The sequence below is a fragment of the Sus scrofa genome, chromosome 13 (genome assembly GCF_054392235.1).
Source record: "Sus scrofa isolate SSC_HxYL_T2T_F1_AM1 chromosome 13, Sscrofa_HxYL_maternal_Yorkshire_Landrace_v2.0, whole genome shotgun sequence".
In the NCBI taxonomy this organism is placed as follows: Eukaryota; Metazoa; Chordata; class Mammalia; order Artiodactyla; family Suidae; genus Sus; species Sus scrofa.
In genome coordinates, this window is record NC_139395.1 from 29,268,695 (window position 1) to 29,281,891 (window position 13,197).

General features: G+C 41.7%; 1 long non-coding RNA gene and 1 other non-coding gene across 2 annotated transcripts in view; both read right to left on the reverse strand.

The window, feature by feature from the left end:
• The window catches only part of LOC146397227 (uncharacterized), a 317,714-nt gene that overhangs the window by 276,782 nt on the left and 27,735 nt on the right, over positions 1-13,197 (reverse strand). Inside the window, exon 2 of the long non-coding RNA XR_014822550.1 lies at positions 11,282-11,379. This is a non-coding gene — a long non-coding RNA (uncharacterized LOC146397227). The remainder of the gene's footprint in view (positions 1-11,281; positions 11,380-13,197) is intronic.
• LOC146397228 (U6 spliceosomal RNA) lies at positions 10,647-10,749 on the reverse strand. Its single transcript, XR_014825445.1, has one exon. It is a non-coding gene; the product is annotated as a U6 spliceosomal RNA (small nuclear RNA).

Sequence of the window (13,197 nt, forward strand, 5' to 3'; positions counted from 1 at the left end):
GAATTTTGATCTTTTCCCAGGCTGGAGACATATGGCACAGTACTCCTGGGATGCAGGGCCAACAGGTGACCACGAGGGTAAATGATCAACATGCTTATAACCATTCCAGACCCAGACGGCCATTCTGGTTTTCACTTTCAGTACAGTAATCAATAACTTGATTGATTACTTCATTATAAAATGGGCTTCGTGATAGATGATTCTGCCCAAATGTGGGCTAACATAAGTGTTCTGAGCACATTTAAGGTTGGCTGGGCTAAGCATGATGTTGGGTAGGTTAGGTGTATTAAAGGCATTTTCGACTTAGAATATTTTCAACTAAATGATGTGTTTAATAGAACATAACTCCATCATAAGTCAAGGAAGGCCATATTCAAAGACCAACCATTCTTGGAGCTCCCTGGTGGTGCAGCAGGTTAAGGATATGGCTTTGTCACTGCTGTGGTGTGGGTCACTGCTATGGTGAAAGTTCAGTCCCTAGCCCAGGAATCTCTGCATGCCATGGGCACAGCCAAAATAAAATAAAATAAAAGATTGACCATTCTTTATTCTTACACCTCTTAAGAGTCATTGTGAAGAACAAGTGAGTTAGCACATGTACAACAATTTGAATAGGGCCAAGCACAGAAGCGCTACCTAGTCACCAAATGTAAGTAATAAATGTCAGCTGTCACTACCACTGATTGTTCCACAATTGTTCACAGCAGCTTTATTTGTAACATTCAAAAACTGGAAGAAATCCAAATGTCCATCAACAGGAGAATGGACAAACACATTCTGGCATATCCACACAATGGAACACCAGTCAGCAACAAGAAGGAATGAAGTACTGACACACACAGCAACATGGATGGGTCGCAACAGAATTATGCTGAATGAAAGAAGCCAGACAAAAAAGAGGACACACTGCGTGATCCCATTTATATAACAGTCTAGAAAATGCAAACGAATCTACAGTGACAGGAGGCAGATCCATGCTTGCCTGGAGTAGGGGAGGGATGGAGGGGGGAGGAGGAGACATTTGGTAGCAATGGGTATTTGCACTCCTGATTGTGTGATGGTTTCATGGGTGTATACAAATGTCAAGACCTTAATTTTGTGCTCACTAGTACTACTTTCCCCTCCCTCTGCTACTGTACTGTCAGTGTCTCATTCAATCTCAGAGAATTTCCTCAAAAGCTACACTTCCGAAGAACCAAACTTTTTAGATCCTTGTTTCTCAAAGTGTGGTCAACATGTCTGCAGAATAGCAGCAGCAAGAGGGAGCCTGTTAGAAGGGTAGAATCCCAGGTCCCTCTCCACCACCCCCAACCTGCAGACTCAGAACCTGCATTTTAGCAAGATTGACGACTGACTCTTATGCACATTAATGGTTGAGAAGCTCTCAAACAACAGAATGTTCTGGCCAGTGGGATGTGTCACATACACCACATGAAAATGATCAATTTTCAAACAGTTCACACTGGAATCTACCAAAGCAAACTTGCTCTTTTAAATTGTCAGGGACAGGGAGTTCCTGTTGTAGCTCAGCAGTTAACAAACCCGACTAGGATCCATGAGGATGTGGGTTCGATCCCTGGCCTCACTCAGTGGGTTAAGGATCTGGCATTGCTATGAGCTGTGGTATAGGTCGTAGATGTGGCTTGGATCCTATATTGCTGTGGCTGTGGTGTAGGCCAGCAGCTACAGCTCTGATTAGACCCCCAGCCTGGGGACTTCCATATGCCGAGCATGCAGCCCTAAAAAGCAAAAAAATAAAAAATAAAATAAAATAAAAAACATAAAATAAATTGTTAGGGACAAATTTGAGACAGCAAATTTTTGTTTCATGTTTTGTATTTTCAGGGCCCTAGGAAGGGAACATGCAGAGAAGCAAGGCCTGAGTGCCTCCAGGGCCTATCACCTATTGGATGTTTCATTCTGTATATTTCTTTGGTACCTTATATGTCATGTTCAAAGCTAAACTTAAGGGCTTGGTCTTAAGTTGTATTCCTCAGTTGCAGACGCTGAGATAAGGATTTCTGGGAAAGTGATTTATGAGAAAGTGTTCCCAAAGAGTCTAGTGGGAGAGAGGAGACCTTAGACCAGGAAGATAGGGAAGTTAAGCAAGGAAGCAGTGTCAAGAAGGAAAATGAGGAATTTTGTTTCAATCCCTCAGGAGACTCTACTAACTCCTCCCAACACAAAGTGTGGTCCATGGATCAGCCACATTGGTCATGCGGATCTTGTTGGAAATGCAGAATCTCTGACCCCACACCACCCCTATTAGATCAGAACCTACATTTTTAACAAGGTCTTTCAAGAGATTAATAAACATACCAAAATTTGTGAGACCCTGGTGTAGGTCATACATCAAAGTTGTCCCAATGAGGAACAAGGCCAGAGAAAGGCTGGCCTTCCACTGCTATATCAGCCTTTGGGGAAGGGCTGGTCTTAGGCTCCTCGACCCTCTTTTAACAATTTTCCAGCCAGTTCTTCTCTCTAGGAATGCAGACAAAGATGTTTCAGCAGGCTGAGGTTGGCTGCTGGCAAAGGGACAGGTTCAGGCTGTTCCTAAGAGTTGGCTGAACATAAAATATACCAGCAACTGTGGGCAATGAACTAGACATGCCAGCTCCAGCCTCCCTATCTCTGCCTCCTCCTCTTGCTCTTTCTTTTGTCTCCTTAGAGCATTAATCGTCCACCTTTGATAGAACGTTGAGTCACTTTCCCTCCCTTGCCAGGACCAGGTAGGTGACCTGTGCTCTCTGGCCCATCTCTACAAAAGTTATCAAGTCTGTTCTTCGTTTCCCATTGCCTTACCACAGCCCAGACTCAGAGCTGTAGCATCCTTCCCCACTACTGGCTCCCCACCCACTGCTCACAGTACATGCCCTGTCTGCCACCTGTACATACCAGCAAGGTGCAATAGCAAAGCCCTTGCCCCTCCACACCTTGTCTGATCCTTCCTTTGCCATCTCCCTTCCGCTCCCATAGCAACATTTTGTTCAGGCTTCAAGTGAGGCATTTGTCTTATTTAGCTAGTGTCAGTCATTTACAGGATCTATCTACCCAGACAGACTCTGGGCCACTTGAAGATAAAGACCGGTTACACTTCTGTGCCTAATGCATATTAGGCGCTCAACAAATGTTTATCAAATAATGACATCATAGGCTCTAATGCACTTTTCAAGTACTTTAGCATATGGACAGGTGTAATAAATCTACACTTATGCTGAATAAATTCAAGAATGCAAACCCTAGACTAAATGAAAGAAGAGAAAGGGAGTTCCCACTGTGGCTCAGTGGTTACAAACCCAACTAGTACTTATGAGGATGCAGGTTTGATCCCTGGCCTCGTCCAGTGGATTAAGGATCCAGCATTGCTGTGAGCTGTAGCGTAGGTCACAGACATGGCTCAGATCTGGCATAACTATGACTGTGGCATAGGCCACCAGCTGCAGCTCTGATTCGACCCCTAGCCTGGGAAATTCCATATGCTGCAGGTGCAGCCCTAAAAAGTAAAAGAAAGAAAGATGACAAGGGTGAAAGTAGTCATATGTGATCCTTCCATGCTCTCCATAGATGAAACCTCACTCATGCCCCACTTGGCAGATTCTCTCAGCTGCCTTGGAATGATTTATTTGGAATTTTTAACACAAACAATTCCCTCAAGAATTAGTCACAGACATCTTATAAAACATATCAGCTAAGGTCAATCACTGTTCATTATTTCAGCTATTAATTACCAATGTTCATATTCACTGCAGACTTGAAACTGTATTTCCCCAATGTGAGCCTTAAGAATAGATGCTGTTTGCTTTTACTAGTTTCATTCCAGAACAAGTGCAACATCCGTAACTTTAGTAATTAGCATCTGGTCTGTTCTTTCTAAAATGTATCTCCCTCTCTACCTAGTTCATTCTCTCTCTCTCTCTCTCTCTCTCTCTCTCTCTCTGGTTTAATTAATGCTAATTCATACTGCCCTACAAGAATTTGCAAGCTGTACTGAGAAATAATGCAGTGTTAGTTTTGTAATTTAGTGCACAGAGCACATTTGTGCAAAAGCTCTGTAAACTGGGCCCGTGGTCAAAAGGAGCAATTAGCACTTTGTTAGTATGCAATGTTGTACTATCTGTGCAGTCCCCAAAAGCAGTTGTCTGTTCCATTTTGCCCTCATGTGCAAATTCTTTCCAGTGTATATAGCACTGCTCCAAAAATAACACTTCGCTGTAAATTGGGTTCATGATGATGAAGACATATCAATTAGAAAATATTGGTTGGGGAGAAATACACATGACGACAATTTCCAGCAAAACAAGGAACTGGAAGCTATACTTCTTACTGCTCCCTCAGATTTTACGAGTAGAATTGTCTTCATCTTTGGAGAAAGACTAGGGGAAGGGCATTTGGTGGGAAAGTAAGACCTCACACCCAGAATAGTTAACCCAAAATCTCACTGGTGTCAACTTCATTAACACTGCAGACTGATTTGCATTTAAACAGACACCATCCGTTCCTTTATTTAAAATAGCACATAGGAACCGTAAAACAATGTGTGCCTTCTCTGGACTTCTCCAATTCTTAGTGAAGAACATGATCAGGTCAGGTTGATGGTGAAAGCAGCAATAATGTCTTACATTTTTACAGTGATTTGAAGTTCCCTGGGATAGTTCCGGTACACCAGCTCATTTGAGTGTCACCATCACCACTTTGCTAATGTGGAAGTATGGGTTCAGAAATGTCAGTGACCTGTACCAAGTCACAAATAAGGCACTGCTTTGTAGTGGTTCAGAACATGGGCTCAAAACATTTGTCTGGAGTTCCCATTGTGGCTCAGTGGTTAAAGAATCCAACTAGGAACCACGTGGTTGCGGGTTTGATCCCTGGCCTTGCTCAGTGGGTTAAGGATCTGGCGTTGCCGTGAGCTGTGGTGTAGGTCCAGTCACGGCTCAGATCCCGTGTTGCTGTGGCTGTGGCATAGGCAGGTGGCTACAGCTCCAATTCGACCCCTAACCTGGGAACCTCCATATGCCGCAGGTGCGGCCCTAGAAAAGGCAAAAAGACAAAAAAAAAAAAAAAAAAAAACCCGACAAACGAAACAAAACAAACATTTGTCTGCAGGCAAATTTTCACTCTGCCATGGTTTGTCTGACCATGTGAACTTGCCTTCACCCTTCTGTGCCCGTTTCCCTATTTACAAAATGGGAATGATAATCATAGTACTTACTTCATGGGGTTATGGTGAGGATTATATGTAAAGCACTCAGAACCGTGCCTGATTACAAATCATGCTATATAAGCGTGTTGTTGTTGTTATTGTTATTATTATTATTTACTAACATTATTTAGCATAAGTGAGTGACCAACCTAGGATTTATTCTCAGATGTGGCGACCTGTCAAAGGATTCAAAGGTACTTAGATAAAACTCTTTCCTTCTCAAGAATCTATTTCTCAGGTCATTAAAGTATCAAACATATTTTTGAAGATAAAGGAGACCTGAAGGGAAAATCAATGCTATTAACTTGAGGAAAAGCTATTGTAGGAGGATTGTGACTGTTTATTACCATCAAAGAAGAATATAGCAAGCTGATAATAAGCTGAAGTCTGGTTTTGATTTGATAGAGAGAAATAGTCCTGAGTAGAGAGACGAGGTTCCTAAGAAGTGTGGCAAATGACAGAAATAACCACAATCCAGCACCCTTCCTGTATCAATGGCCCTTGTGAAGTAACTTCACAACTCCTGTTATCAAGAGGCAGAGCCTACTTCTCACCCATTGGCTCCAGGGTGGCAAATGGAATGTACAGCCCCCACCCCACCCTGGCTCTGCATCTGCTGGGAATATGCTCAAAACCACAGATAGAACTGAATTCTGTATATACTCTGTTTTTCCTATACATACACAGCTATGATAAAATGTAATTTATAAAGTAGCCACAGTAAGAGACTCACAACAACAGTAATAAAAAAGAACAATTATTACAACCTACTATAATAAAAATTATGTGAATGTGATCTCTTTTTCTCCCCAAATATCTTATTATGCTGTACTCATCCTTCTTGTGAAGATGTGAGATGATAAAACACGCACATGATGAGATGCGGGGGGGTGGGGGGACACTGGATGATGTAGGTGTTGCGATCTAGTGCTGGGTTCCTCTACAGTGAGGAGGGTCATTGGCTCCAGGGAAGGATGGAGCTGGTTGGTGCAAGATCTCATCACACCACTCATAATGGCATGCAATTTAAACCTATGAATTGCCTATTTCTGGAATTTTCCATTCAATGTTTTCAGACCATGGGGTAACTGAAACCACGCATAAAGGGGGCTATTATGATGGAAGTGAGGGTGTACCAGTTCTGAGACTAGGCATCAAGATGCTTTGCAACCTCTGACCTTGCTCTTGGCCTAAGGTAGCCTGCTGGAAGATGGGAGGGAGGCTGTCTCCTCACTGAGGGTGGCCAGCTCACTCAGGAGCCAGCCTTCTTGCCACTGGCACCTGAGTCCAGAAGAATTACCCTGCTGAGTCCAGGCCAAATTGCTAGGCCATAGATTAGCTAAATCATTTTAACATTTCAAGATGCCAGGCTTGAGGTTGTTTGCTGCACATGAAGCAAACTGACACCAGGAGACCACGCATCTCTGTCCTTAAAACCCTGAAAGACCACAGCCCCTTCCACTGGGAGCTACTAGGAAACTATACAGGGTAAAATGATGAAATAAAGACTTCAAGAGGTTTTATTCCAACACACATTTCTCTGAGTTTGTTAAATGGAGCCCTAAGCTTGAGCTAAAGGATTATTTTCTGTGTATAAGCAAACAGCATAATCTTTTAATCATGTATTCAATAAACCTTATTGAGCATCTACTATATGATAAAGGCTAAGAGAATGAAGTGATTTCTTTCCTAGCAAAAATAAGAAATAAAAATTATGACAAGTATAATTTTTTTTTTTTTTTTTTTTTTTGTCTTTTGTCTTTTTGTCTTTTGTTGTTGTTGTTGCTATTTCTTGGGCTGCTCCCGCGGCATATGGAGGTTCCCAGGCTAGGGGTTGAATCGGAGCTGTAGCCACCGGCCTACGCCAGAGCCACAGCAACGCAGGATCCGAGCCGCGTCTGCAACCTACACCACAGCTCACGGCAACGCCGGATCGTTAACCCCCTGAGCAAGGGCAGGGATTGAACCCGCAACCTCATGGTTCCTAGTCGGATTCGTTAACCACTGCGCCACGACGGGAACTCCATGACAAGTATAATTTTGACTACATTTGGTTCACTAGATGATATTCAAAATCAAGGTTTTTGTTTTTTTTTTTTTTTTTTTTTTTTGCTTTTTAGGGCCGCACCAGCAGCACATGGAGGTTCCCAGGCTAGTGGTCGAATCAGAGCTACGGCTGCTGGCCTACACCACAGCCATAGCAATCCAGGATCCAAGCCATGTCTATGACCTACCCCACAGCTTGTGGCAATGCTGGATCCTTAACCCACTGAGCAACACCAGGGTTCGAACCCATGACCTCATGGTTACCGGTCAGATTCGTTTCCACTGTGCCACAACAGGAACTCCAAAATCAAGTTTTTTTTAATAAATAGATTATATTTCCATGACTATTATATTTATAGTCATGTAAGCTTAATGACAATATTACATGAAAAAGCAAACGAGTTAGAAAGACATTTTTAGAGCCTACACAAGTCGTTTTTGTATCATACATGTAATAACATCTACTTGTAAACAGGTGAAAGTCTAGAACCAGGAATTTAAGCAGACGGCAGTCCACGTCATCATTCGATTTTCCCCAATACAATTTTGTATTCTTACACTCAACTTTTGTCCCCAAATGTACCAGTCAACATTTCCTATCCTAACAGTTTCACACATGGAGTCTGGGCAACCTCATTCTCTTTCTCCACTTTGGCATCTGGTAACCATAATTTTACTATAACCCTCATTCTCAGTACGTTGTTCCTCCTGCACATTCATCTTCCTGTAACTATCAGCCATGGTCGGGGCCACTGCCCTCTTTCCTTTACTCTTAGTAGCTCTGCTCCTTTCAACGGTGGCATCATGCTGGTTTGGGGACCAAGCTCCTCACACTCAGAGCAGCAGGACCATGGGAAGCCCTCAGGTTTATCCCTATCGGTCCCACAGGGGATGCACGGTGTCTCTCAGGGTTGCAGGATACTTTTCTTAGCTGAGCTAATTGCCTGGAGCAAAGCATGTAAGCCACAGTGTTCTCTGATTCATTCATTCATTCCTTCCTTCATTCATTCATTCTTTCATTCCCTTGTTCATTCACTCAACAAATGACTACTGATCCAAGTACTACACCGGGCATGGAAAATACAAATGCAAGCCAAATATTAATTTGACCCCTGTCCTAATGGAGCTCAGCGTCCAGTGAGAGAGAGGGGTCTTTGTCAAATAACCACAAAAACCAGTGTAAAACTGCCCCTGAGACAAGTGCCACCTACTTTATGAGTACTTCATAACAGCTGAGGTAAAAAAGAGTTTTTTGGAGGAAATGTCACTTTAGTGAAATGTGAAGCCAGTATGGACATCAACCGGGAGGATCAGGAGGCAAAGTGGAATAGGCAGAGGGACCTGCAAGGGTAAAGGCCCTGTTGCAGGGAGAGGCAGAAAGAGGATGTGGGAGGAAGGGCAGCCAGCATGAGGTCAGTCTGAAAATGCGGAACGGAGGGGCAGGCTTGGTGAGTTTACCTTGATCCCAAATGCAGAGGAAATCAACAAAGGACTTAACAAGATATGGCATGGGCAGTGTAGCATTTGGAAAATATCACTGTGGTGGCAGTGGAGGTAAGGATGCACAGACCTTCTGTTCTGTAAGCTGTATCCCCAAAGAAGCCAACCCAAGCAACAGCTGAGTCATTAGATAGACCAAGAAACGGGGAGAAGCAGCAGACAGGAGATGCTCTAAGAAAAGGCAACAGCCAGGGCTGGACTGGAAAAGACAGTAATCAGTCCTTTGCTCGCCAGCTATAGAAGCCCCATCAATACATCCCCGGTGGTTTTCTGCACATGCAGATTTCAAGGCCTTTTCCACAACTTCTGAGTCAGCACCTTGGGAATCAGCCCTGGTGTTCGGAGTCGCCCAAGATTAAAAATTACATTGTGTGAGGCAGACAAGTAAGTTGGAGCATGAGGCTAAACTGCTCAAAATTCCATCAACTCCTCAGCATGAGCTGAGAAACAGAAAGAAATAAAAGGACACAGGTATAACGAAGGCACAGAGACATGATTTCCCTCACAGCCGAGCCCTCTCCGCCCATTTCCTTATCTGCAACATACTGCCAAAGCCCCTCCAGCAATAAACGCAAAACTGCCCTTCTTCATTGATGCCATTTTCCTGCCACACTGTGAAAGCAAGCATTTTACTCTCATTTTTCTCTGATCACTCATAATACTTTAAATCAGGGTTTAGCAAATTACAGCTCAGGGGCCACATCCAGCCATCTCCTAATTTCAGATGGCTGAGACACTAAAAAAAAAAAAAAACACCCACGATTCAGTAACATAATAAAATCATCTGGAATTCAAATTTAGTGTTTACCAATAAAAGTTTATCAGAGCACATAACTATGAGTATTCATTTATTGATTATTCATGGCTGATTTTCCTCCATACCTACTCCACCAAGGCAGAGGTGAATAGTTGTGATAGCGACCATACGACCCATAAAAAAAAAAAAATGTCTTTTTAAAAAAATCTCTGAGGCCTTAACCTCTTAGCCTCTTTGGTCAAATTACTAATAAGTTACCAAGCTCCTGTGAAGCAAAGAATTTGTAATGCAAATATCTGCTCCATAATTTATATCCTTCAAAAGCTTGACTTTTCATATTGAATTTCTTTAAAGCTAGACATGCATTTACCCCTATGTACAACTAACTTACTGTTACTCAATTGAATAGGAAAAATGTATGATTTCACAAAGGACTTAACGTAGTTCTCAGTTCACTGTATATTAGATGTGCTTCTCTAGAAGTAATAAGACAGAAACCAGCATATAGTCTCTCTTTCAATTCTAATTGATTTATCTGAATCAGAATTAATTACATTTGGCTTGAAACCCACTCTGAGTTAATATTATACATTTGAATGATAACATTTTATAAATATGCAACATGCTTTCGAAAACAGTAAAAAAAATCAGATAATTCACACCAATGACAAGGAGGCCCAGTACAGATTAGCACATTTCTTGGGAAGGAGGATTAATTGAAAAAAAAAAAAAAACAGTGTAAGTTTATTGAATCACCCTGTAAACTGTGCCCAGAGAGACACACACTGTTGACAAGAATCTTTCAGTAAAAACACCACAACGTATTTGGTAAACATGACGGGAGTTGTTCTTACAGGAGACCTCATTACAGCTTTTGGCTATGAAACCTGGGTGGAAAAACGGGGTGAGACTGTTGGGTTTTCTGTGAGAAGTACTGAGTTTGTGGATTATTAAGGAGGTGAGAACCAGTACATAAGTGGGGTTAGGCTGCATAGCACTTTTCAAAATTCATTCTGTTTTTGATGCCTAGACTGCTAAAGATTCCCAGATTCAGATGAGCCCAGGAAACCCTCTTTTTTTAAAGGAAGATTTATATTTCTCCCTTCTTTTTTATTTTTTTAATTTTTAAATTATGTTTGATAAAAATATGGAAAATGCTTCATGAATTTGAGTGTCATCCTTGAGCAGAAGCCATGCTAATCTTCTATCATTCCAATTTTAATATATGTGCTGCCAAAGCAAGCACAACTCTTTTTCAATACAATGATTATCTTGTTCAGTTTGGTTTTTGATTTTTTGCACCATTAGGTGCCATTCCTATAGCAATAAAATATTTTAAAGGAGAGAAATTGGAATCTAGTGGAGGAAAAAACAGGCTGCTAATAAACAGCCTTTGGATGTCACCTTCCTGAGCTTTCCCAACTCTTAATAGGCCCAGGAGACAGCAGAAAAGTTAAAACTCAGTGAGAAAGGAAATTCAAATTACTTCCTCTATGGAGGGCCAGACCTGAACAATCTAATAAAGAAAACAAAAACACTTTTTTTTCCAACCCTATTCCTCAACCCATACTTTTTTCTAATCAATTATTTGTTTGCTTCTTGATCGTTCCTTCAACAAGTATTTACTGACCACCTGAGAGGCACCAGTTTAAATTTCTGGCAGTTCTATGGAAAGTTATAAGTAGCACCTACTGTATCATTCAGGGCAGGAGAGATGATGCAGTAACAAAAAATATCTCATTGAATTGACATTAAGGATCTATTTTTCGCTCATGTACCTTGTTGGTGTGTAGGTGGGTCCCAGGATCCTTCTACCTTGTACCTTGGTCCTAAGAGCTTCAAGGCTCTGGCTGTATTCTCTTCAACAGACCAGGAGCTGGAAGAAAAAGAGCCAAGGATCATTTTCCATTCGCTAAGCATGCACATGGCATGAATCACTGTGCTCTGTCCCATTGCTAAGAGCCCACCATTGGGTGATGGATAACCATAACGAGAAGTGTGGTCTCACCCTCCTCTAGAAGATGAAGGGCATGGTTACCCATCTTTCAGGAAGCTGCCTTTCTCCAAGTGCCAACCCAAAGCCCTCCATGCCATTGTGGACCGATCTTCCCATCACTCTTTGTGCCACCCAAGGCCCTGAAGTCTTTCCACCTCACGATCACTGGGGGCGGGGATAGGAAATGTTAACTTGACTTAGACATGAAATTAATTGAGAAACCACTCTCTGCCATCATTTTAGTCTTGTTAAAACAAGTAAAATATTTCTGAAACTCAGAGAGATTAAAACCCTTCTAGAGTGACTGGAATTCAATCTCAGGTTCCCTGTACCACTGGTCCCCAAACTTGGGTCTTTTGGGGCCCATTCTCATGCTACTTACTGTACCAACATAATTCCATTACTGCTGAAAAGATCCACTCATTAAAACTTAGTCTCAGCCAAAGCAATGCTTTCTGTGAGATAACACGAAGGTTCCATATTTTCTAGTACATGTTTCATCAGTAGTCAACACCTCATACCTTGGTAACCACTTTATCGCCATTATCCTTATTATTTGTCATTTAAGACAACACCCTGATAAATAATTCTAAACAAGAACAAAAGACCAGGTGGGTGGCCCCACAACCCTTTCCCTGTGGTCCTTGCATTTTTAAAAGATATGTTGGGTTTAACCCAGAGGAAAGAGTTTCTAAAATGACATCCTTAGAACCAGTATGAGTTATCATTTCATAGCCACTGCAATGACTAAAATTAAAAAGATGAAAATAAAAGTAAATTTGACAAAGAGGTAGAACAACTCAAACTCCAATAAACAGCTGGAGGAAACACAAAGTCATCTAACTACTGTGAAAATCTGTGTGACGATTTCTTCAAAAGGTTAACATACATCTACCCTCTGACCTAGAAATTCCACTTGTTGTTATTCTCTCAAGAGAAATGAAAACATGTTCATATGTGCCAAAAAATCTGTACAAAATCTACCAAGATTCCCAAACCTTTTGGTCTTAGGAGCCCTTTGCATTCTTAATAATCACTAAGAATGGCAAAGAACTTCAGTTTATGTGGGATTTGTCTATTGATCATTACTAAATTAGAAATTTTAACAGAAATTTTAGGAGTTCCCGTCATGGCTCAGTGGTTAACGAGTCCAACTGGGAACCATGAGGTTGTGAGTTCGATCCCTGGCCTTGCTCAGTGGGTTAAGGATCTGCCGTTGCCGTGAGCTGTGGTGTAGTTTGCAGACACAGCTCGGATCTGGTGTTGCTGTGGTCATGGTGTAGGCCAGCAGCTATAGCTCTGATTGGACCCCTAGCCTGGGAACCTCCATATGCCACAGGAGCGGCCCTATAAAAGGCAAAAAGAAAAAAAAAAAAAAAAAAACAGAAATGTTAATACATTTATTTATGCACTCATTTTAAAACAACAGTAAAAAGCTCATCACTTTTTAACCTAAATAACATTTTGTGAAAAAATAACTATGTTAACCAAAAGAAAAAAAAAGTCAGTGTGAAAGTGGCACTATTTTACATTTTCAAGTCTCTTTAATGTCTGGTTTAACAGAAAACAGCTGGGTTCTTGTATCTGCTTCCACATTCAATCTGTTGAGATATCACACAGTATAGCCTCTGGAAAACTCCACCATACATTTTCTTGAGAAAGAATGAAAAATTCAAGTAATGCCTTACCACTACTATG